We start from the raw sequence: 24,945 nt of genomic DNA on the forward strand, positions 1-24,945 counted from the left end.
CAGTTAGAGAATGAACTCTGGAGTCAGATTACTTAAGTTTGAATCCTGGTTCAATTGTATGTTACATGAATAGCATAAGGTCACTAGTTTCCTGAATTATAAGATAGAGACAATGTTGATAAAATAATACTGATGTCATAGGATTGTGGTGTAGATTAAGTCAGTTGGCTGGGAGTTTTGCCTCGTGGTAGAGTGCTTACCTAGTATGTGCAAAGACTGGGGTCCCGTTCCTCCATACCACATACATAGAAAAAGCCAGAAGTGGTGCTGTGTCTCAAGTGGTAGAGTACTAACCTTGAGAAACTACAAGGTCAGTGCTCAAGCCCTTAGTTTAAGCCCCCGTACTAGCAAAAAAAAGATTAAGTCAGTTAAAAATACAGAAAGTGGGGCCAAGAGTTTGGCTTAGTGGTAGAGTACTTGCCTAGCATGCACGAAGACCCAGGTTCGATTCCTTGGTACCACATACATAGAAAAAGCCAGAAGTGGTGCTGTGTCTTAAGTGATAGAGCTCTTGCCTTGAGAAAGTCCAAGGACAGTGCTCAGGTCCTGAGATCAAGCCCCAGAACTGGCAAAAAATATACAGAAGGCACTTACATCAGCATCTGACATCATAATGCCATGCAAAAGCTGGCTGTTATGATTATTATCATCTTATAAATACTGAATATCCAGAACATGTTCAGTTATAACTAATAGACATAAGAATGTACTAAGTGTTTATAACTTGTTATGAATATGATGTGATTTAGATACTCATTTCTTCTGTGTTGGCCCTTTTCTGATGTCCCCCCATTGGTGACAACTTGGCCACCAGCTGTTCCAGTTTGCATCTTATCAGTTTAGCAACGCAAGTGCCTTCCCAAATTTGTGGTCATTATTTTCACCAGATTAGTCTGGTTCATGTTATGAGTCCTTACAACCATAAGATCTAAAAGATTGGGTGTGGGGCAGGGGGGGAAAGTACAGGGCCACTACCAGAGAAAGAGAGAATGGCTGTTATTGGCAAGAGACTGAAGAAACAGGTTTGAATCTAATTGGATGGAGGTTAGAAGCTAATGGGATGGATAATGGTTTTGACCTATTATGACGTTTTTGGAAAATATCACAGAAGGAGAAAATGCCATTGTTTTCCTGGATGAAATTTTTATCTTATGGAGTGAAGGGTTTTAGGGTCTTTTAAAGTGTGGTCTTTGTAACCACTTTTGTCTGTTTAGTGTTACTATATAGCAGGACATTCAAGGCTAGGTATAAGGAATAGAAATAACTTCTTTTTCTCATATTCTTGAAGTTTACAAACTCAAGATAAAGGTTTCATCTGGTAAGGACTTCCTTGCTACATACCATGCTCATCTTTGGTAAAAGGAGAAAGAGAAACTCCTTTTTTTTTGCCACTCCTGGGGCTTGAACTCAGTGCCTGGGCACTGTCTTAGGGCTTTCTCAAGGCTAGAGCTCTACCACTTGAGCCACAGGATCACTTCTAGCTTTTTCTGTGTGTGATACTGAGGAATTGAACCCAGGTCTTCATACATGCTAGGCAAGCACTCTACTACTAGGCCAAACTCCCAGCCCAGAGAAACTCCTTCGTCTATCAAGTATAATTCATTTAATGAGACCTATGACTTAAGTAATTCCAACCAGCCCCAAATCCCAACATTGTCACAGTAGGATTAAATTTCCAACACATAGGTTTCTGGGGGGGTCCCATTCAAACCACAGAAGAAATACTTAGCAAAAATTTCTTTATGAGGGCCGGGAGTTTGGCCTAGTGGTTAAAGTGCTTGCCTAGCATGCATGAAGACCTGGGTTCCATTCCTCGCTACCACATACATAGAAAAAAAAAAAGCTGGAATTGGTGCTGAGGCTCAAGTGGTAGAGCTCTAGCCTTGAGAAAGTCCAAGGACAGGGCTCAGGCCCTGAGCTCAAGCTCAGGACTGGCAAAAAAAAAATTCTTTATGAAATTAGTTAATATGTAAGTTAGAGCAGCCTAATCTCTCACCAGTGAGAAATTTAAGGGAGTTTAAATGTGGCAAAGCTGATCCCAGTGGTGACAGATGGAACATGTCCACTATGAGGAGGATACAGGTATTGCTGTTTTGCATAAATGAAACGAGAGGGTGAGTGAGTGTTCTTCCCATAGCACTTCTGTGGAGCTTTTCTTGGATGAGAACTCCACAGGTTCTTTGTATGATGTGATAGAGGAAAGGCTTGAAGTTGTGAATGTTCTTCTCATTTGCACTCCTCTAATGTTTGCCGGGTTATGAGAGGTTGGGAAGAAAGTGACTGACGCATGACATGAAAACCTGGTTGATATTTCTGCAGGCAGATGGCTAGGTCATGGAGACTTGTTGGAAAGATGGAATATACTTAGCTGCTTTCTTGAGAAGGCCCAGTTTACTCAATCTGTTTATTTCTACATTTATGTAGAAAGAACAGAGGAAAATAAGAGTTATACAGTGAAGAGAATGTAGTAGCTATTCAAGCTCACACCACAGGAAACTAGATACTTCTCATTATTCTGAGCTTCCCAGCTTTATAAGATTTAGAGGATGACATGGTTATTTACCAACAGGGGGAAAATCCCTACATTTGCAGACAAATCTCACAAATGGTTTGAAAATAAATAAATCCTACTTCAAATTTCTGCATGGTTTATCTAATTATTAGGATACATTCATTTTAACAAGAAGTCCTAGAGTTAAATTCCAATTCTATCTACCAAGATGAAAATATCTGGGCTGGGAATGTGGCTTAGTTTTAGAGTATGTGCCTAACATGCATGAAGCCCTGGGTTTGATTCCTCAGTACCACATAAACAGAAAAAGCCAGAAGTAGCTCTGTGGCTCAAGTGGTAGAGTGCTAGCCTGGAGCAAAAGAAGCTCAGGACAGTGCCCAGGCTCTGAAATCAGGCCCCAGCACTGACACACACACACACACACACACACACACACACACACACACACACACACACACAACTAGGTCTAGAAATTTCATGATCCAGAAATGTGACCATCTTTAGGAAGTATTTGCATTAACTTGTATTTATAACATAAACTGAAAGGTATAAAATTGAGTCTGTGCCACAGCAATAGTATCAGACACCTGACTTTAGAAGTGAGTCGAGCTTACAATGTTGAGTGGTCTGATTTGATTATTCACACTAGAGTCTTCAGTCTCTGAAACGTAAATTCGTACTGATTTGATTAAAGCTATTAATGATTAGCCCTAGAACCCTGTCTTTATCTATGTAAACTTATAGTGGTACTTTATATTTTACTGTCAGTATTATATATTTGTGAGTAGTTAACAAATAATATTAGTACTATCAGTAGAAACCATGGGACTCCCCTGAGATCCCCCCCCCCCGACTTCATTCAGGGATTTCTAATATGATTACTAAACAAAACAAGAAAAAAAAAGTGCTATGTTGGCATTATGAAACTATTTTGATAGTAGCTATTTGGATAGGTGAATTATCTTTGCTTCTAGGTTCTATGAGAGATGTACATATTTTATTAGGAGCTATTGCACATTAGTATAAGAACCATTAAGAAAAACATTACTAAAGATATATAAGAATACATGTTTAAGAGTGTCAAAGCTGAGAAGATACTATATCAAACTGAGTGTGTTACTAAAAACTGTGTTATGATTTGAGATTAGTATGGAAAACAGGAAACTGTTTGGTGCTGAGGAAGTCACAGAGGAACAATCAGTACTGGCTCAGAACTTCTAAGCAGAGGAGCTATTCATTAGAAAGGAGCTGGCTAGTTCTAGTCGCTGCATAATAAAGATGTAAATATGGGGTCGGGAGTTTGGCCTAGTGGTAGAGTGTTTGCCTATCATGCATGAAGACCTGGGTTCGATTCCTCGGTACCCCACATACATAGCAAAAAGCTGGAAGTGGTGCTGAGCCTCAAGTGGTAGAGTGCTAGCCTTGAGAAAGTCCAAGAACAGTGCTCAAGCCCTGAGCCCAAGCCCAAGACTGGCAAAAAAAAAAAAAGGTGTAAATAAATTAGTGGTGAGGCGTATGGCTCACAAATAGGGCTATCATTTGGAGAGTTTGAATAATAGGATAAGGAATTTGGACATCTTTATTCAGATAACTAGGAATTGGAAAGTTGTATAGTATGATATAGCCTCACCTTAGTCTTTGGGAACTTCATGTGTGAAAGGATTTTGAAGTTAGTCTAGTGCTAAGAAGTTATCTGCATAAAGTATGGTAACTGAACCACAGCAGTAGAGGAAATTATCCAAGGAGAGAATGTTAGGGGAAATGGAAATGGAGCATGGATGAAAGCTAGCTGCCTGTTACATGGTGAGAGGAGCAGAAAGGATTTTCATGGAAATCAAAGGTCAGAGAGGTAGGAGAAGAATTAGGTACTGCTTGGTTTCAAAAGTGTGATGGGGACATGCCAAGATAGAGCAGGTAAGCACCAGCGTTAAATAGTGCAGCAAAAATGAGACGGGTCGAGTATGAGGAAAGGTCAGCAGGAAAAGTAGCCCCAGTGACCATGGAGGGAAACTGTAGACAGCAGTGGGAACTGAAGTCAGAATACAGTGACTTCAAACAGCAATTTACTTAATGAATCACTGAGCAGACCACGGCTTTGGTTGTGAGGACTGTGAGTCCCTGGATAAAACATGGGTGGTTAAGTAAGAAGAAGAAGAAAGAAGGAAATAGAAGGGAGAAATAAGGACTAAGGAATGAATTGAAAGTTTATTCTGTTTATTTAGTTAATTTTTGGTGGTATTGGAGTTTGAACTCAAAGCCTTGCTCTACCATTTGAGCAACACACTCAGCCCTTTGATTTTTTATTTGTATCTTCAGAGAGATAACTTATATCCTTCCCTCCCTTCTTCCCTCTCTTTCTTCTTCATTTTTTCCTTTGACTTGAACTCAGGGCTCTGGTATTGTCCCTAATGTTCTTTTTGCTCAAGATTAGCACTTTACCACTTGAGCCACAGCTCCACTTCAACTTTTTGTAAGTTCGTTGGTGCTAAGAGTCTATGGACTTTCCTGCCAGGACTGGCTCTGAGCTGTGATCCTCAGATCACAGCTAGTATGAGTTGTTAGGATTACAAATGTGAGCCATTAGTACCTGGCAACTTGTATTTTTTAGAAGACAGATATGTACTCAAAATAGAAGGAACAGGTATAGTCATGTAGAAGTAATTTATGCAGCACAGGGCTTCAGAGGTCAGCAGGAGATGGGAGAGGATGTAAGCAAACCCAAGCTTAAGCCATTTAGAGACTGGCTGGTCTCAGAGACAGATACATGGTGTTCTCAAGGATTCCAAGATGGTAAAAGAGATCAGAGGTTCACCAAATAAATCACACAGAGTTTCCCTGTATATTCCTCACACATCCCTTTCTCACATTCCTTGTTCTTAAAAAGTGTCTTTCTCTTTTGCTTCTAGAGTCATACATACCATAAAAATAGTGCATTTTCTTTTAAGTTACATATGCTTACAAAAGAAAAAGCTTCATCAAAGGAAGAAGTTGGTCTTCACTTTTGGAATTCTATCGGATATCTCCATTTCCCCCATATTTTGTCAGCTTTGGTAATAGTAATAATAATAAACCTTAGCTTGTTATGGGAAGAATGAGCTGAGTAATTAAGCTGGTAATTATCTTGGGAAAACAAAACCAATTTACCTGAACCTTAGTTCTGTTTTGTAAAATCGAGGATAGTAGTTTTTCAAAAGAATAATCATAAATGCAAATGAAAAGATGAAGAGAGGATCAGGAGCAGGTGCTCATATCAGAACAAGATGGCAGACTCTGTGTCTCATCCCCTGGGCTTGCCTCCCAAGCTAAGTAGGCTTCCTTAAGAACATGTGTTTGGGGCCGGGAGTTTGGCCTAGTGGTTAAAGTGCTTGCCTAGCATGCATGAAGACCCGGGTTCGATTCCTCGGTACCACATACATAGAAAAAATCCAGAAGTGGTGCTGAGGCTCAAGTGGTAGAGCTCTAGCCTTGAGAAAGCCCAAGGACAGTGCTCAGGCCCTGAGCTCAAGCCCAGGACTGGCAAAAAAAAAAAAAAAAAAAGAACATGTGTTTGTGGAAGGCATTTTATCAGATTAATCTCTAAATTATTTTTAGTAAGCATCATGTCCCATTTCCCTTCCCCCTTTGGTATTATTCTCTTTCTGTGCATTCACTCTTCTCAAGCCACACATTCTTTCATTGTCTCCAGCTGTACACTAAGACCATAGTGAAGTTGTTTACCTTTTTCCAGGAGCACTTCAATTTATAGAAAGATAATGAGAAGAGGAAACATTCAATTGCAGACCAAAAATACTCATAGCAGGTGGGATTTTCACATCAGCCTCTGTGTGTGTGTGTGTGGTGTGTGTGTGTGTGTGTGGTGTGTGTGTGTGGTGTGTGTGGTGTGTGTGTGTGGTGTGTGTGTGTGTGTGGTGTGTGTGTGTGTGTGTGTGGTGTGTGTGTGTGTGTGTGTGTGTGTGTGTGTGTGAGACTAGCATTTGAACTCAGGGCCTTTTTTTCTTTTTTTTTTTGCCAGTCCTGGGCTTGAGCTCAGGGCCTGAGCACTGTCCTTGGACTTTCTCAAGGACAGAGCTCCACCACTTGAGCCTCAGCACCACTTCCGGCTTTTTTCTATGTATGTGGTACTGAGGAATCGAACCCAGGTCTTCATGCATGCTAGGCAAGCACTTTAACCACTAGGCCAAAGTCCTGGCCATACTAGGAAGGCACACTAACACTTGAATCATGACTGTGATCATTATGTGTGACTTTAGATATTTTTCAGAGAACCTTATGTTTTTGCCTGGGACTGGCATTGCACAACAATCCTGCCATCACTGCCTCCCATGACAGCCAGCTTATTAACTGAGAGGGGCCATGCTAAGATTTTTTCTTCGGCTGACCTCAAATCACAATCTTCCTGATATCTGGCTCCTGAGTAGCTGGGATTACAGGCACAAACCAGTCATGTCCCAGATCAATTTCTTATTTAAATAAGAGGACTGCCACAGTTATAAACACATTTACCAACTTACAGACATGTATGTTTGCTATTACCTGGAGCTTGCAAGAGATGCAGATTCTCAGATCTATTCAAGACCTTTGGAGTCAGAACCTGTATTGAGGCAGAATCCCCGAGTAACTTACATGCACCTGAAAGTCTGAAAAGTACTACTTAAGAAAATAACTTTTTGTAAGGTGATTTTGAGTAATAAGAAATAATATACTCTCTCTCTCTCTCTCTCTCTCTCTCTCTCTCTCTCTATATATATATATATATATATATATATATAGTGAGCAGTGAGTACTCAATAAATACTTGTCATAATCCTAAGGGACAAGCCCCTTTCTCCTGGGCTAGTAGTATGGGTAAAGGGAAAGAACAAACAGGATAGCACCTGGTTGAGTGTTCAAAGAGGATTTGTACGTGTGTGTGCATGTGTGTGTGTGTTGTTTTGCCAGAGGAAAGGAAAATAATAAAGGCAGAGGAAGAAAAACAATAACTGGCAAGGGCAATGTGAAACCATGGAATGGAAAAACCAAGGTACAAAGGAGTGAACTACCTTGAAGAAGTGAAAGAATTACATGAAGAGAAGAGTTCTTAAAATGTACAGCACTGAAACGAGAGAAAAGAAAATCTCTCCAGATTGGCAGTCAAATGTGAAAGCATGATATGTACAGCAACACCACCATACCCAACTGACTTAGCATCAGGCCAGCTTAAAAAATTTCATGGTCCTCGTATAACATCGTAAGCTTGTGTTCTGAGTTTTCCCTCAAGGACATCTTTGTGCAGAAGAACAGCATGGTTTGGTTTTGCGCCCAGTGACTGGAATGAGCGGGAGGCAGATGGCCAAAATGAGACTGTGGGGTTGTGTTGAGGTGTTGATAAACAGGCAGGAGAAGAGCTGGTCCTCTATAGATCTGTCTCTGTGGCTCAGATGACTGAATGAGTTTACTGTTAATCACATCCACGCAAGTAGAAGAGCACTAAATCTTAGCCTGGCATCCCCATCCTGTAGGGTGCAGATGGGGCGGTTGCCACATCCAGGGTCAGTTAGGGACACATGGCTTTTGTAGGAAGGCAGGATGCTGGTTAACATCACGAGGAGGTAAAACAGAAAGTCAAATTCCCTTTTGTCTCATCTCAGCTGATTCGAATGAAACATCCCAGTATAGGAGAGGAGTGAAGGAAGGGCTAGAAATACGGGCTCTGCAAAATCTCTGCTTTTCATCTCCAAAATGTGTCTTTCCATTATCAGGATGTAGTGGGTTGGATTAAAATTGTTCTGAAAGAAAAATCTAATTTAGATCAAGATGGGAATTTAGAAATCATATAGCACCAAATCTCTTCCTTCCACGGGCAAGAAGCCAGGCCAGGGCAACCAGATAACTTGCTTATATATACACCTACTATTTTTTAATGACTACACATTATTTGTACAAGGGTGTTTCATTGTGATAGTTCATAGATGGATGCAATATACTTTGGTCAGTTGTAGGGCTTGAACTCAGGGCCTGGGGCGCGGTCCCTGAGCCTCCTTGTGTTCAAGGTTAGTGCTCTACCACTTGAGCCCCAGTGCCAATTCTGTTTTTTGAGTGGTTAATTGGAGATGAGTCTCATGGGGACTTTTCTGCCTGGGCTCACTTTGAACTGTGATCTTCAGATATCAGCCTCTTGTGTAGCTAGGATTATAGCTGTGAGCCACCAGTGCCTGGCACAACAGGAATTTAATATGTGTTCAATAAATGTTATCTATTATGATCAACAAATATGCAGTGGTCATCAGCTGAATGTATTGTGGTTGATTAGATGTTCAATCTCACAGTTAGATATAAAACATTTTCAGCTGTCCCCTCTGATCCAAAAGAGTTTACATTATAGATAGGTATAAAATATTTAAAAGTTTGTCTCTCCTCCAGCTGCCCAAGATGTTGAAAGAAGGCCAGTGGCAAAATGTGGCCCTTGTCCTGCTAGCATGAAGTAGCAGGAAGTAAATGACCCAGTGGAAAAAGGGCCTAAGAACTCTTGCTTTGGACAGGATATCTTCTTTGGGCTTTGTCCAATGGCTATATTATATCCAGCAGACCTCCTGGATAAGCAGCTGAAAGTGCCTCCTGTGATTAACCAGTTCTCCCAGGCCTGGGACTGAGGTTCCTTAAGTTTGTGGACAAGTACAGGCCAGAGACAAACAAAGGGAAGAAGCAGAGTCTGTTGCCCAGGCTAAGACAGTGGATATCTCTACTCAGAGACCACCTGTGCTTCAAGCCAGGATGAATACTACCACAAATTGAGATAGAGCAAGAATGTACATGGCATGGACTTCACTGAGCCAGCTGTCTTCTTCCCTGCCCTGTAGAGTAAGATCCTCTCCTGAACCATCTGGGGAAAGACTAGACGGGGATGTCTACTGCACAGGAAGACATTTCCACCTTTACCTTCATACACGTTCACTTGCAAGATCAGAGAGCTCTGGAGGGATTATAATGATGCACATGATGAGATCTGTCACCCCTGGACAACACCCTACATCTAAAGTCCTAAAGCCACGAACTTGCCACTAAACTAGGTTAAGATTACTGAGTTTTTGGTACATGAAATTATTAAAAATTGCCAGGCACTACTATAGTTCATGTCTATAATCCTAGCTATTCAGGAGACTGAGATACAAGGATCATGGTTCAAAGCCAGTCCAAGCAAGAAAGTTTTTGAGACTCTTATCTCCAATTAACCACCCAAAAGCTAGAAGTGGAACTGTGGCTCAAGTGTTAGAGCACTAGCCTTGAGCAAAATACTCAGGGGACATTGCTTAAACCCTCTGAATATGCCCCTTCCCCAAATTAAACATTATTCTTTTTTTTTTAAAAAAAAACCAGTCTTGTGGAGCCATCTACAATCTGTGGCTGAACTTCTGACTATAAGCCATTTCCGAAATTACTGAAGTGAATACCTCAACCACTCTTTTCTGTAGGTATGTTTGCCTTCTGTCTGGATCTCACACCAGCTTCAGTAGTTGCTCTCCTGTCTAACCTGAGCTACAGCATGATTCTGATGAGAAAAAGGTGGGTAGGACATTTCTGCATCCCGGGGTCATTCCTTGCTTGGTTGCCTTTCTGTGGAGACATTTTCCCTAGGTTTTGTAGTTCCACTTCTTGTTTCCATGAGGGGAACCTCTCATGAGTAGATTGGCAGCAAATTTTAGGCACTATAGTAAATCAATGGCAGCAGCTGCGTCTTACAAAGTAAGGGAGCGAAGTGACTTAATTACCTGCTCATATATTTTTTTTCTCTATCAAAGAACAGACAATTCTCTTTGCTGTTTTGCATAAAGTGGGTAGTTTGAGCTTCATCCATATTGATAAGTACTAAAAGGGTTATTCATGTGAGACAACTGGGAAATGACTTTTGGTGACCACGATAGGAAGACACATGCTAATGTGTTATCGAGCAGAGAGGCTGGATTTCCGCTTTTCCTGTGGCTGGTCTTTCTATCCAGGGAGATGCACAAATGAGCTCTGGAATCCTGATGAACAGTGGCATTAGTATTCAGTGGAAAAACCTTGATCTGTTGTTCTTGGAATAATGGTGCGAAGAAGGATATAGAGTAAATAATTAGAATGTAATCTAATATTAGCAGCTATGGCTTGGCTTCCTGTGAGATAGATTTAGAGGTGCTTCAGTTCTTAATACCACCAACAAGCAATTGGATTATACATACACACTAGACATTGGGTCATGGCTGGTATGCCATGGGGTATTCTCAGGAGAGGAAGGAAAGGATTTACAGGAGGCAGAAATAAAGAAGTCACAGTTCTGTCTATGTTGTGCCAGACTGTGTATATCTTTGTAAAATAATCCATTTCAGTATATATCTTATATGTCTTAACATGCACAGAGGAAAGGATATCCATCATCTTTAAGGCTTTATACTGTTACCTTCGAAATGTAGGACAGATACCTCTCCACTCTTCTGAGAATGAGGAAATGCTCCTTTTAACTCCAGGTAGTTAATGTAGCTAGAGATTCTCATTTGCTAATCCCAGGGTGAAAAGACCCAATTTGGGGTTATTTTAACCATCATCAAAGCTTGATTTTTAACAGCTTTGAAAAAAAGTAAATGCTGAAATTTCAGAAGCAATTCCATTTAATATCCTATATGACACCTAGGGCTTCAGGGAATACATGGAATTGCAATGGAAGACATTAGGCACAAGAATGAGATAATGGTTTTTCTGCACACTCAGAGAACAGTAGAGCGAGCGGGTGTCAGGGTTTTGTTTCACTGGCACAATAGCATTTAGGCAGTCGGCACACTTGTGAAATAGTGAACACAGGCTAATGATGACTGTGTGACTGGTATATTTTTAAATTAACACAAAATCTGTAGTAAGCATGTCAACAAGGAGTAAAAATAGGAAAAAAAATAGCTCTCAGACTGCTTGTCTCAGGACACATAAGCAGTACTTCAGTTGTTTTCCCTTTCAGCTATTATAGCAATTGTACCAGTTTGCTGAATTTCAGAAAAACTCAATCCATTTATCAAACAGCCTCCTGCTAATTTTGATTCCTTTGTCCTTTTCTTCCTTTTTTTTTTTTTTTTTGGTCAGTTGCAGGGCTTGAACTCTGGGCCTGGGTGCTATCCCTGAACTCTTCGCCTCAAGGCTAGCTCAGGGAGTTTTTGGAGAAGAAAGTGGGTGGCAAATAGTCAAAACTCTTAAGCTATTGATCTCTCATTTGCAGAAGGTTGAAGATATCTTCGGATTATTATTATTTTTTCAACTACGAGGTTTTAGGGGGAATGAATGTGAGGACAGTTTTTACTGGTATCCTGAGTAGATTTTGGTGGTCTTGTGGGGTCACGTGTGTGGGGAGGAATATGACACAGCATGAGTACAGTGTGAGTATGGTATGATACTTGGCCAGGATCTTTCTTGTCAGTGTTGCTTTGGGGGTGTGAAAACATCAAAAACATCTACCCACAGGTCTTCTGTTTAATGATTCTATAGTGTACTGATTTTTCATATCCAAAGGGGAACTAGAATGATTTTTTTTTCTCCTATTAAGAAATAGTGATGAGCCGGGCATGGTGGCTTACACCTGTAATCCTAGCTACTCAGGAGGCTGAGATCTAAGGATTGCCATTCAAAGCCAGCCCAGGCACTAAAGACATTGAGACTCTTATTTCCAATTAACCATTAGAAAATAGGAAGTAGTGCCTGTGGCTCAGTGGGTAGGGTGGTAGCCTTGGAGCTGAATTGCTCAGGGACAGCACCTAGGCCCAGAGTTCAAGCCCTGTGAGTGACTACAAACAAAAAAAAGGAAAAGAAAAAAGAAAGAAATAGTGATGTATACAACTGTTAAGCAAAATCTATTGGTACAAAATCGAATTTCTTTCTGCTAACACAACCAAAGTGGCTCCCTTGCTCTTTTCCTCCCTTAAGCAGGGCTATTGATTTGGGCTAAGCAAAGCTGAGGTTCTTGTGTGGTAGAAGAGCTGAGTGTCTTTTGGGGAACAGGGGTCTTGTGGAGGTAAAGGTATGCTGAGATGGAGAGATGGAGCTCACGAGCACACCTGCCGTCCTCCTCCTTTGTCTGAAGAGTGGGATAGGGCCCATGATGAACATACACCAGAGCCTGGTTTGTCTACAGACATTTAAGCCTCCATCCAGATTTTGCACCTTCACACAACTGTGCTATTGCCTGACTTTTCATGCCTAAGGCACTATTGCCTTAGAGTGGCTTCACCACTGAGTTTCTGCAAAGCTAAGGAAGTTCACTCGGTTGTGTAGAATCTGACTAGTGTCTAAATCTTGCTTCTATTTAGTTAAAGCCCTCTGTTTGGGAGTCATCATGTCGTTGGAAATCTCTGTCTCTTGTTTCTTTCTCTTTGCAGGTAAGTCATATAATCCAAGGAAGAGATTTTTAATCTAGTTAGAGAGCATTTAGTGTTTATTTTTGGGGAGAGAAACTGGGAAATACCTAGAGGTGTCTTAGACTCAGCTGAACATTCACAAAAAATAACAACTTTAAACAGGAATTGATCTTTTAGCCTTCTAGGCCACTGTGCCTTGGAGAGATTCTTAAGAAAATTAGCAAAAGTCTTTCCCCCCCCCCTGTGGTAATGATGTTTTAACCCAAAGTCTCTCTTGATAGGCAGGTACTAGGTGGGGGGTCAGATGTGGGGCTTGAACTCAGGTCCTGGGCACCAACCCTGAGGTATTGTGCCTCAAGGCTAGTATCTACCACTTTGAGTCATAGCACCACTTCTGGTTTTCTGATGCTTAACTGGAGATGAGTCTCACAGACTTTTGTGCCTGGGCTAGCTTTGAACCACGATCCTCAGATCTCAGCCTCCTGAGTAGCTAGGATTATAGATACATGGTTATTTTTAAGGAATAACCATGCCCAGGAACTTCACAGCTCTAGCAGCTCTTTTTGCTTGTAGCATTCTGATGAACCAACAGTACCCATGGATGGCCTTGTTCTGCAGATGAAATGAAGTTAGAGATAGGAGTTCTTATGACTGGGTACCTGGATCTTGCCCATGTCTTGTTAATCACAGACTTGTGTGAAGTTTCATTTCCTGCCAGACCTCGCTCCAAAATAGTAAGTATTGCCAGTGGTCACCTGATTGCTCAATGGTGCTCAGGCAATTCACATGGCACTGAGAAATATGAGGTTTCTAAATATAAGCTGAGCTCCTAAATGGCAGAGACTAATTATATTCAGTATGGAGAGGGAAAGAGTGCAAGAATGCCTATTTTTAACACTAAAATTGTTCAAGAATAACCAGCTCATTTAGTCATTCTAAAAATACAATAAACAGACTAAACAGTCATGAATCAAGGAATTGTTTTGGTGATAATGATTTTCCTTTTCTTTTAGTAATCTGAAAATTCTTTACAAAGCAGAACTCTCTTGCTAACCAATCATCCCCTCTAGTCGCCTACAAGAGTGTGACACCTGGCTGGGCACCCAGGGCCTGTGCCTGAAATATTAGCTACTCAGGAGACCGAGACCAGGGGATCACCACTCAAAGCCAACATTGGGAGAAAAGTCTGGGAAACACGATCTCCAACTAACCAGCAAAAAGCTGGACTGGAGGCCTGGCTTCAATGGTAGAGCTCCAACCATGAACAAACAAGTCAACAGAGAACAGGAGGCATTGACTGGCAAAAACAAAACAAGTGTTTATGAATTTACTAACTTCTGGGCTAGGGATGGACAGAGGGGAGGCTCTGGAAGGTGGGGCTTGATCATGTGTGAGCTGGGCAAGTCTTCCTTGGAGTACCTGTGGGTTCTTGTCATTGGTTCTATCCACTGCCTGATTCCTGGGCTAGCTCACTCTGCTTTTCCTTCGCCAGATTATGCCAACCAAGTTAACAGCGAACAGATCTTTTTGGATCTGCTGTAGCCACAGTAGCTCAGAAGGCACAGAAACTCCATATGTACTGCAACAAGCAGGGGTGTATTGAACAATAATCAAGTTCTGTCACCCTTGCTTCAGCATTACTCAAGACCAGCAAAATAAACACCATAATGGAAGAGCAGCCAATTTTCTACTTTGCTGTGTTGTAGGCTGCCAAAATTGTCACTGACACATTAACACTGCATAAGAGGTCACAAGCAATGGGGCTCTTTCCCCCACCCCCCTCTGTGATTAATAATGATGGGAAATAATATCGTGAATGGCAGCTTGGTTCTATTGTAAAAAGTGCGCTCAGAGCAGACCAGAGAGAGGGCCAATGGGGATGCATCTTACAGGAGTTTCTAATCTGCCTTCCGACTGCTACAAAGATGTCACAGCTAGAATTATATTCAACACGAAGGCTCACATGTTTGTGGAGCAATCACTTGTTAATTTATTGAATGTATGATCATTGCTTGTCTATACATGAATTTTTGTATCTAGGAATGAAATGTGGAACAATAAGGAATGAAATGATCAGTTTTAAAAGAATGTCCAGGCAAGATGGAGTGATACATAATACAGTTCTAGCAATTTGGAGATTGAGGTAGAAGAAGTTCTGTCTTAAAAGAAAAAAGATAATGCCAGGGTCATCTGGGCATTTCATTTAAGAGCAAGTTTTAAGATTAGATATGTAGCTCAAGTGGTAGAGCATTCGCCTAAAAAGAATGAGGCCTTGAATGCAAATTCTGGTGCTGTCTGAATAAAAAGAACAAGTTTTGTTGTTGTTGTTGTTGTGTGTGTGTGTGTGTGCATGTGTGCATAATGGGGCTTGAACTCATGGCCTAGGCTATGTCCTTTTCACTCAAGGCTGGCACTCTACACTTGAGCCACAGCTTCCCCTACAGCTTTTTGCTGGTTAATTGGACACAAAAAGAGTTTCTCAGAGTTTCTTGCCCAGGTTAGCTTGGATCAGAAATCCTTAGATCTCAGCCCCCTGAGTAGGTAGAATTACAGGTGTGAGCCACCAGCACCCAACTCTGTTTAGTCCTTTAGTATGCAAGAGATATGTTCTTCTGAGATCTCATTACAACTGTATAGTCTTTCTTTTAGTGCCAGCCCTGGGGCTTGAACTGGGCCTGAGCGCTGTCCCTGAGCATTCCCATGACCCCCCCCACCCCCACCCCCTGCCCTAGCCTCCAAGGCTAGTACTCTCCCTCTTGAGCCACAACTCTATTTCTGGCTTTTTGGTGATTAATTGGAGATAATCATCTTGTGGTCTTACCTTCTGGAGCTGGCTTTGAACTGCAGTCTTCAGATCTTAGCCTCCTGAGTAGCTAGGGTTACAGGCACAAGCCACCAGTGCCCCTTGAGAGCTGCACAGTCCTGAGGGTGGGCACACTGTGGGTTGCTGTGACGGGCAAGTGAGGCAATGTGGAGAATTTGGCAATGTTGCAAAGCAGCCTTGTCAGGCAGATGTTTTCAGAGTTCAAATGAATTGGAATGTTTACATTTGGATGGAAGCCAATGCCTTTTGGAGTCTGTGAGGGTTGAATTTTGGATGAATCAGGATCAGTAGAGCATCTACTACATAAGTTCCAACACAATGAGAATTGGGATTATGTTCAGGGCCCTTGGAAGTTTGGTCACTGTCATTGACTGCTCTTCCTTCTTTGAACACATAGGGCTTTCACACACTCTACTACTTTCATAGAAACTTCACAACTTGCCAGAGAACAGATAATCTGGGGAATTGTGCAGCTTCTGCTTCTGCTTGTGAATGGTTAGCAAATGTTTGCATTAATAAGGTGAATGTCCAGAGCTTTCATGAGCTCTTGCTTATAGGCAGGACTACTTTTCCCTCCTAATAATAGTTTTCTGTCCACCAAGGACTCTGTGGGAATCACTAATCTTTGTGATATTCCTGTATCAAAATTTCCTGAGCTAGAATGCAGTGGTCTCTATATTGCCTGTCAATGCAAAAGGAACTAGGTCTGTTTCCTTTCTATATAATATCTTGCAGCAGACCATGGATATTTGAGGTTAGGGTATACCACTGCATGTCTAAGCCGGGACCTGGAGCTATTGAAATGGTATTTGCATTAGCAGGTGAAGTGGGATTGCTGGCTTTGACTCTTTCCAGGAATCCTTAAGGCGTGGGATAGGCCATCCATTGATTTAGAATGGCTAGGGTGAGGAAACAAAAGTATTGCTCAGGGACTACTGAAATTTTCAGCTGTTAAGATTCAGATGTCTCTGCATGTTCCCTTCTAAGTGGCCCAAGGGACTCCTTCCATTCATTCTTGTCTCTCTCAAGTCTTCTTTCTTTTCCACTTCCTCTTCCTGTTTTTCTTCCTTGCTTCCATTTCTCTGGTAGCTAGTGGAGAAGCCAGAAGAAAATTCCAATGGTCATCACTGTGTACAGTTTTCTTTTCCTGCTTATTGAGACTTGCTCTGCAATATATGTGGGTATGCTTAAAACAGAAATAGAATCTTGAGCCTGTCAACTGTAATAAATTATAATATGTTTACCCATATTTTGTTAGGAATTGGGATAGGATTAAACTGAAAGTTGTGTGACTTGGCGAATAAAACAGGTGTATGACTAATTTTCTCTGCCCTTGAAGCCAATAGTATCACCCAACAGCTAACGAGTGCCAGGCCCTGCTCCCTTGCCTCTATTCTCATTTCCTCATTGTATAAACACAAATGAATTAGAGCCTTATAAACATCTCATCAGGAAAATGTTACTAAAAAAAACTGTGCTAATTTTATGGATGAGGAAACCAGCTTAGTTAAGTACCTTGCTCAAAGTTATATAACTGATCAGGGGAGGGACTCAGAACATCCCAACTGAAAACCTGATTGGGCAAAAGGCCGCTGCGGGACCTGCTGTAATTAGAGAAAACAGGGGCCTAGGACTGGCTAATGGAGAAGATGACGCTCCTACAGATCCTTTCTGTTTATTGTTGAGCCATGACAGGCTGGCACATGATCTATTATCCTTACAATTGGCAGTAAGGGTCCAACCTAATGCCCAGAGGAGGACTTATTTCATAAATTGTGTTCATGGGTTTCTTAATTCAAATCAGGATTTTAATTTTACTTCATAAAATGAGCATATTACATTGAGAGTATATTTTAAAAACACATATTGTATTTTGAGAGGGGATAGCCTTTTATAAGCTAAATATATGACAAAATGTGATCTTTAAAATTTATTGTTATTTACTTACTTTTATTATTTGTATTGACATATATTATATAGTAAGGAATTTTATTTGTGATATTTCCTTACCTGTATATGAGATCCTGAGTTCAGCCTTTGTATTCCTTTGTTTACCCTGTCTCTTCCCTTCTCTCCTTTTCTCTCTCTCTCTCTCTCATAGCTCCCCTTTTACTTTTATGACCCTAGGTTTTTGTTTATACTCTACTCTACTCATTGATGGCACCTAGGCTTACTCAGTAATTTGACAATTGTGAATAGTGCTGCAATAAACCAGGACAGAAAATGATACTGGAATGAGAAACTTAGTAAACATGCAACTACTCCGAATCCAGGATTTCCTTTGAGCTTAGTAGATGGCCTAAACTTATTTGGATTTTATCTTTACCTCGAGCTGTTAGGAATCAACAGGTGTTGATGACAAGGGCCATGACCCCTGATAAAGACAAAACACAAAACATGGTTTCAAGCAGAAGGCAGAAACAAGCAGTGTTGCTTGTGGTGGATTTGGCAGGGGTAGCAACACACCTCCAAAAGAGTGGCCAGTCTCCATGTTACCCAGAGCCCTATGAGAGAGACTCGGAAAACCAAAATGAGGTCCCATGATGAGCTCACTGGGCCTCCTGAGGTCACCGTGGGACATTTTATGGGGAGGCTATTACCCATGTTACTAGTTCCTGTTTTTCTATTAAATGTTACTGTTTAACAGAATAACCTTCCAGGTGCTGATTTAACCAACCAAAATAAATTTAACAAGGTCTTAAACTGTTAGGAGTCAAGTGTAGATGGGGAGGGGGAGGTAGAAAAACTTTAAACCAAATGTGTCTGTCTTAAAGAAGGCGGATGCCAAAAACTTTATGTTTTAATGATATATAATTATTATATATATTTAAATCAAAGGTCTTAAAAATTTCATTAAGGAATCCTTTTTCAGCTCCAACACTTTCTATATTCTATACTACTTTAGTTGTTCTTTACACTTTGGCCTCAGAGAACCCATATCCAATTCACAAACAACTTTTATTCTAAAAGAATTTAGGCTGGTTGTTAGGAATCAACATTCCTGTAGAGTGTTAAACTATTTTAAGTAGCAGTTAGAATCTCAAATGACTCTTCATACAGTGAAGCTCCTATTAATAATAATGCATACTAATTCTGTAAGGAAAAGAGTTTATCCTCATTTTAAACTGTGTTTCCACTTAATCAGCTCCTCCAGGCTTTTGAATGGAGAGTAATTATGGATGGGAAATGGGACACAGCAATGAGGAAACTTGAGTGAAATGAAAAGACGTGCTGGAGAGAAGATTATCCTTTGGGTGGTTCAGCGTTCACACTGCTTCAGATGGGGAATTGGAAGTGTAAGGGGAAGAAAAGTGTTCAGTATTAATCAAATAAATATATCACCATTTTATTAAATATATGCCAGTTTTCAAGCTCCCTTCTCTCTGGTTTGTTTATATTGCTCACCTTTTTTTCTAGTTCTTTTTTTTTTTTTCTTTCCTCTAGGATTCTGGAACCTTCTAGCCACTTTGTCTTTTTCCTGTTTAAGGATCCTCCTCTTCCCATGTAAGGGAGTAGGAAAGTTGGAATGACTCTTAATCAGATCCAGGTGGGTGTTTTGGAACTCTTGTGTTGTATCTTGCCTGCAGGCCCTGTAGTCTCCTGTGGGAGAGAGGATACAGAGTCTTCAAGATTTCTGAGCAGGGAGGTGGTAGAGGGAGAGAAATGGGGACAAAAACATGAGAAGGTATATCAATGTGTGAGAAGTAATACGCCTATTATCTGGTGAATATAATTGTACCCCTCTATACATTACAATTATAATAAAAAACATTTCTGAGCAAACTGCCCACTGGTGGCCCATCCTCCAGGATCCTACCATTGCCGAGTCCCATGGCTTCTCCAGGATTTCATTTTTTCTTTTTCTTCCTTCCTTCCTTTCTTTTCTTTTCTTTTTTTAAAATTAGTGGTGGGGCTTGAGCTTTGGGCCTGGGCACTGTCCCTGAGCTCTTCAGCTCATGGCTAATGTTCTACCACTTGAGTCACAGTGCTACTTCCTGGGATTCAATTTTTGAAAACCTCTGATTCTGACCATGGCATTGTGGAACTGTGCTGAGAACTCCAGGAAGACTGTGCCAGACATCCCACCTGCCTTTTCCACTACCCCCTTCGCCATGAGTCTGTTAAGATGGGAGGCTGTTTGCACACTTTCCTAGGGTCATACTTAAGAAATCATCTATATTGATTTTGATAGCACTCAACCCTCAACTCAGGATTTATGGATTCCTTGTTTGTAAACCAAGTCCACTTAACATTTTTAAATATATTTTTTATTGTAATTAATAGAAGGGTTACATGATATTTGCCAGATAAATGGTGAATTAATTCCCATACTTAACATTTTTTTTTACTTTCTATTTAATTTGTAGTCTTGAGAGTAAAAGGCCCTGGTTAGTTGGGCACCAGTGCCTCATAACTACAATCCTAGCTACCCAGGAGGCTGAGTTCTGAAGATCATAGCCTAAAGCTTGCGCAGACAAGAAATTCTGTGTGATGCTGATCTCCAACTAGCCACCCCCAAAAGCTGGAAGAGTAGCTGTGACTCAAGTGAGAGAGCACCAAGCCCTGAGTTCAAGTTCCAGTACTGGCATGCATGAACACACACACACACACACACACACACACACACACACACACACACACACACACACACCAGCCACACAAGATACTGGTAGGACATTAATAAAATAGAAGCCATTTATAGGCTTGCCTACTATAGTTACTATACCCCAGTTCAAGACTTGTGGTCTTAGAATAAGCAAGTGCTTTAGAACAATGAAACAAATATCTAAAAATGCCATGGCTCAAGTGTGTATTGAAAATATATCCACTATACTGTAATCCAGCCAAACAATCTTCATAGTTATTATATCTAAATCTGAATTGCTTTAGACCATAGTACAATTAAAATGCATGGGCAAATTGTTCTATAATCTGGAGACAAAATTTGTTCTCAGGAACAAAAGCTGTTCTTAATATATTTGAAGTACATATTTATTTTCAGAACTTTTTGCTATAGAAAAAATATTTTCCCTCAGTCCAGGATATCTCCATGCAAATGATCCTGAGTGAGTTAGTAAACCAGACCACTGGGACAGATCGATATCAAAGATTTTTTTGTCCTCTAATAAAACACATATTTCTGAATAAGCAATTACTGAGAACCTTTGATAAACCAACTTCTTCTCTGAATAAATGTATATAGCCAATGCTCTTAATTCCTCTGTGCCCCTTCTATCTTGGATTCTAATTGCTAAAAGAAGTTCATTATTTATACCTATGACTGTGGTGTCTTTTATAATTATGGCTCAAATTATACAAGGAAAGTCTGTGAGAGCCTTATCTCTAATAAACTACTCAGAAGAAGCCTGAGGTAGCACTGTGGCTCAAGTGGTAGAGTGCTAGCGTTGAGCAGAAGCTCAGATGCAGTGCACAGGCCCTGAAATCAAGCCCCAGGACTAGCACAAACAAAACAAAACAAAGCAAAAAGCTTAGGTTTCACTGGGTATGATGGCTTACCCTGGTAATCCCTCTACTCCAAAGGTAGAAATCCAAGAGGATTGAAGTTCAAAGCCAGCCCAGGAAAGAAGTTAGTGAGACACCATCTCAACAAACAAGCCGAGAGATGGATGCATAGCCCTGTGAGTCCAAATGCACAGGTAGGAGAATTGAAGTCAAAGGCAGGCACGAGCAAAAATGTAAGAACCAATCTGCAAAATAACCAAATCAAAAAGAACTGGAGGCATGACTCGAGTGATAGAGAGCTTCTCTTGCAAGCACATAGGCCTTGCATTCAAACTGATAGAGTACATGTGTTATAAAGTCTGACAACTTATTTAATCCTGAGTGTGCTTTGTCCTAGATCCAGTGAGCTTTTAGACCCTTGAAAAGAGGCCCAACGACTTGTTTCCAACCTGGGGAGCTATAAAAATGCATAAATACCTGGGCTCTGCTCTTGGAAAGTCTAGTTTGATTGGATGGGCTAAGGTGCAGTGGTTTGCATTACAAACTCCCCTTATGAGATCCTGGTGCCTAGTGGACTGCTTGGCCACCCATGACAGCTTATGCATTGCCTCATCAGGGAGTTGCCCTATGAACTGTTTCAATGGGAGGCCCAAGACTGAATGGGCAAGCAGGCCTGTGTGGGATTCAGTCACAGGGGCTTCTTTTGAAACAAGGGCTCTGCGTTACCAGAAGCAGTCTTTGTTTTGTTTTGTTTTAAACAGAAGGTTTCTGGCCAAGTTGGGCTAGTTGAAAGATAATTTCTGCTGCCATTAGGAAAAGTGGGGGATTTCTTTTCACTTTTGAAGCTTCCTTTGGGTATGTCAGATTGAGTACATTTAGGCTCTGTGCTGTGCAGAACAGCTGGGGAGGGGAGGAGCTAGCAGCTGGCACTAAGATTAGCAAGGGTGTGGAATACATTGGAACCTACAAGCCAACAGCTTCAGTGTGCTGGTGTGCCAGTGCAAGTCTGTGATGCCTCTTCCCTAGAGAATCACTATCATTCCCTGCTTCTCCAGTTCACCTTCCACCAGGCGCTTTTTAAAGGACTAGTCTCTCAGAATTTCTCCAGCATACATGCTGATTTCCCCAGCTTAGTAATACTCTGTGGTGAGAGAAAGAATGTTTCTGTAATCTTTCTGGCAGTGACCTTTTGTCTGGCCTTAACGCATTTTACGCCTCCTACAATATCACCTAGCAAAATAAAAAATAATAATTACCCCCTTTCTGAAGCTCATAATTTTGCCCAAGCTGGTGTGGGTGGAGGAAAAGGAATCATGATTTTTCAGTTTACGTGCTGTTCTTATATACCCTGAGCTCAAGGTACTAAGAGAAATTTGCAAATCATTCACATCTTGAACCTGCACATCTGAGGATCTATTTTCCTGCCAACTACCTTCCTTCTCTTCCTACCCCAACCCCACCCTGTGCTCCAGAGAAAGGCAATAGTTGTGAACCCTAGCCAAGAAAAATTCCCCCAGGGAAGTTTATCAGAGGTGGGTGTAAACTCGGCCTTCAGCCCCTGCTGTAGGGTGTGGGGTTGGATATGGCTGGCAAAGCTTCTAGCTCCCACCCTGAGAGCTGTCATTCTTTACCATTCTCCTGCCTCTGCTTGCAGATGTGGGTCCTTTCATATGAGCTGTTTTAGAAACAGTTCCCTTGGATGCAGGAGACACATTCCAATGTTGGATAAGGACGGCATGCAGGTAGTTGTGTGTTAGCATCCACCCAAGATAAGCTACGTATATTGTCTCAAAATGTTGATGGCGTAAATGCTAAGTTTTAGTAAGTCATTATTTACTAAGGGTAAATGATACAGGCTACTAATTTTTCCCTTTTATAAAGAGAAAGATTTTCTCATCTCAGAAATAATCCTTATGGTGTATCCATATTCCACGATGACCAAATTTGGGCCCTTATAAGTGAAATCCAATTATTTTTGCATAGCTTTGATGAAGATTAGGAATTCAAGTTTTACCTTCCCCCCCCTTTAGTTGCTCTTTGTCCTCCACTAACAAGCTGAGATTTGTATGGTATTCCCTAAATAAACCAAGGCAGGGCAATACCATTTCAGACAGCATCAGCTCCAGTCCAAGCCTCCAGCTACACTTCCTGGACAGGAACAGTTGCAAATACACATTCTTTGTAGAATGCATTTAAAAATACCAATTCATTTGAGGTAGGAGACAAATGTATTACATCATTAGAATAGTGTCATGGTTAGACAATGGGCTCCAGATCTAGTGGCTTGAGTCTATGGATACTGGTTTCACCACTTCCTAGTTATATGACCTTGAAGAGATTTAATCTGCTAGTGCCTCATTTTCTACCATGGTAAAATTGGGCTAAAAATAATACTCACCATTTTGGATTCAGATGAGAAATGAATTGAAATTACATAGTATAATACTAGAAGTAGGCTTGAGTATGGTTGGCTGTGATTTCATTCAATGCTCATTTTCATTTTGCCACAGTAGAAACTAACTTGTAAATTTTGTCTATAATTTGTGCTGCCATGACTTAGCCTGAATTACTTCTGCAGTGTTGACTTTGGATTTAGAATCTACTGGAAGTCTAGAGTGGAAAAATATTTGGAGCATTTCATTACTCTTTTCTTTAGAAACAGAGGAAATGGAGTTTCATTTTAGAAGCTGAAGTGCTACAAAGGGGCTGACAGGAGCATGGAGGCTAAATAGGTGGAATTGATCTATGTTGGGAAGAATATATATATATATATTTGATCTGGAAATTTCCTATTTCATTTTTTAAATTTAATGTGTGTGTGTGTGTGTGTGTGTGTGTGTGTGCAAAGTCAGTGCAACATATTTATACAGTTTAAACCACACTGATTTGGAAAGCTATGGCTGTGAGCTGGTATTGCCTTTGGTAATGTATGGTTCATGAACTAATAATTGGTTCTACTCTTTTAAGGGGTTGTGAAAAACCTAAACAAATCAATATGAAAGAATTTATTTCAGGCCCATGGAATCTACCATGTTTTTACTTTCTTGACCTTTCTTGCCAAAGTTTGCCAAACTTAGTTAGAAGAATAATAGTGTCATTCTTGTTTGGGTTAGTGTAATAGATAATTTGTGATTGTCACACATTCCCAATAGTAAGGTATGGGAGTTTCCACTCTCCCCCCTCCACTCAAATCTGTCAGGTTTCTTCTTCAAAAATTCTATGATTTGCCAGGCTCCGGTGGCTCATGCCTGCTATTCAGGAGGCTGAGATCTGAGGATTGTAGTTCAAAGCCAGCCCAGGTATGAAAGTCCATGAGACTCTTATTTCCAATTAACCACCAGAAAGCTGGAAGTGGCACTGTAGCTCAAGTGGTAGAGCACTAGCCTTGATCGGAAGAGCTCAGGGACAATACCTAGGCCCAGAGTTCAAGCCCCATGACTGACAAAAAAAAAAAAAAAGAATTTTATGATTTTGGGGGAAGAAATGGAGTTTCTGACATGAAATATAGACTCAGAATCTTAAGAGACTATTTTTATCTCCTCTGACTTATCTAATTTTTGAGAGCTTTTAGTCTTTCCCTCTTTCATAGGTGTTTACAAAACACAACCCAACAAAATGTTCTCTATAGGCCTTGCTGGCCCAGATTTTGGACAGAAAGACAATGTAATTCACAGCCACCTTCCAGAGGGGTAGAACAAGATCCTTTAGTTTAATGTGTTCCAAAGAGGCCTTTCCTGGGGGCTGCTGGGACCAGAGTCCCTGAGATCCTGTATACTGCAGTGTCCCAGGGAAGCTCC

At 40.9% G+C, this 24,945-nt stretch overlaps 2 long non-coding RNA genes across 3 annotated transcripts in view; both read left to right on the forward strand.

Annotated features, from left to right (window-relative positions):
* The window catches only part of LOC150054497 (uncharacterized), a 79,597-nt gene extending 64,927 nt beyond the window's left edge, over nucleotides 1-14,670 (forward strand). The window contains exon 3 of the long non-coding RNA XR_016537548.1: nucleotides 13,875-14,670. This is a non-coding gene — a long non-coding RNA (uncharacterized LOC150054497). The remainder of the gene's footprint in view (nucleotides 1-13,874) is intronic.
* A 4,444-nt stretch (nucleotides 14,671-19,114) lies between these two features.
* LOC150054500 (uncharacterized) overlaps nucleotides 19,115-24,945 on the forward strand; it is a 230,994-nt gene continuing 225,163 nt past the window's right edge. Inside the window, exons 1-2 of one of the 2 annotated variants that reach the window (XR_016537547.1) lie at nucleotides 19,115-19,232; nucleotides 21,227-21,342. This is a non-coding gene — a long non-coding RNA (uncharacterized LOC150054500). The remainder of the gene's footprint in view (nucleotides 19,233-21,226; nucleotides 21,343-24,945) is intronic. The other variant, XR_016537546.1, reaches the window with a different exon arrangement.

Source organism: Megascapheus bottae, chromosome 14 (genome assembly GCF_031878675.1).
Source record: "Megascapheus bottae isolate mThoBot1 chromosome 14, mThoBot2.hap1, whole genome shotgun sequence".
NCBI lineage: Eukaryota > Metazoa > Chordata > Mammalia > Rodentia > Geomyidae > Megascapheus > Megascapheus bottae.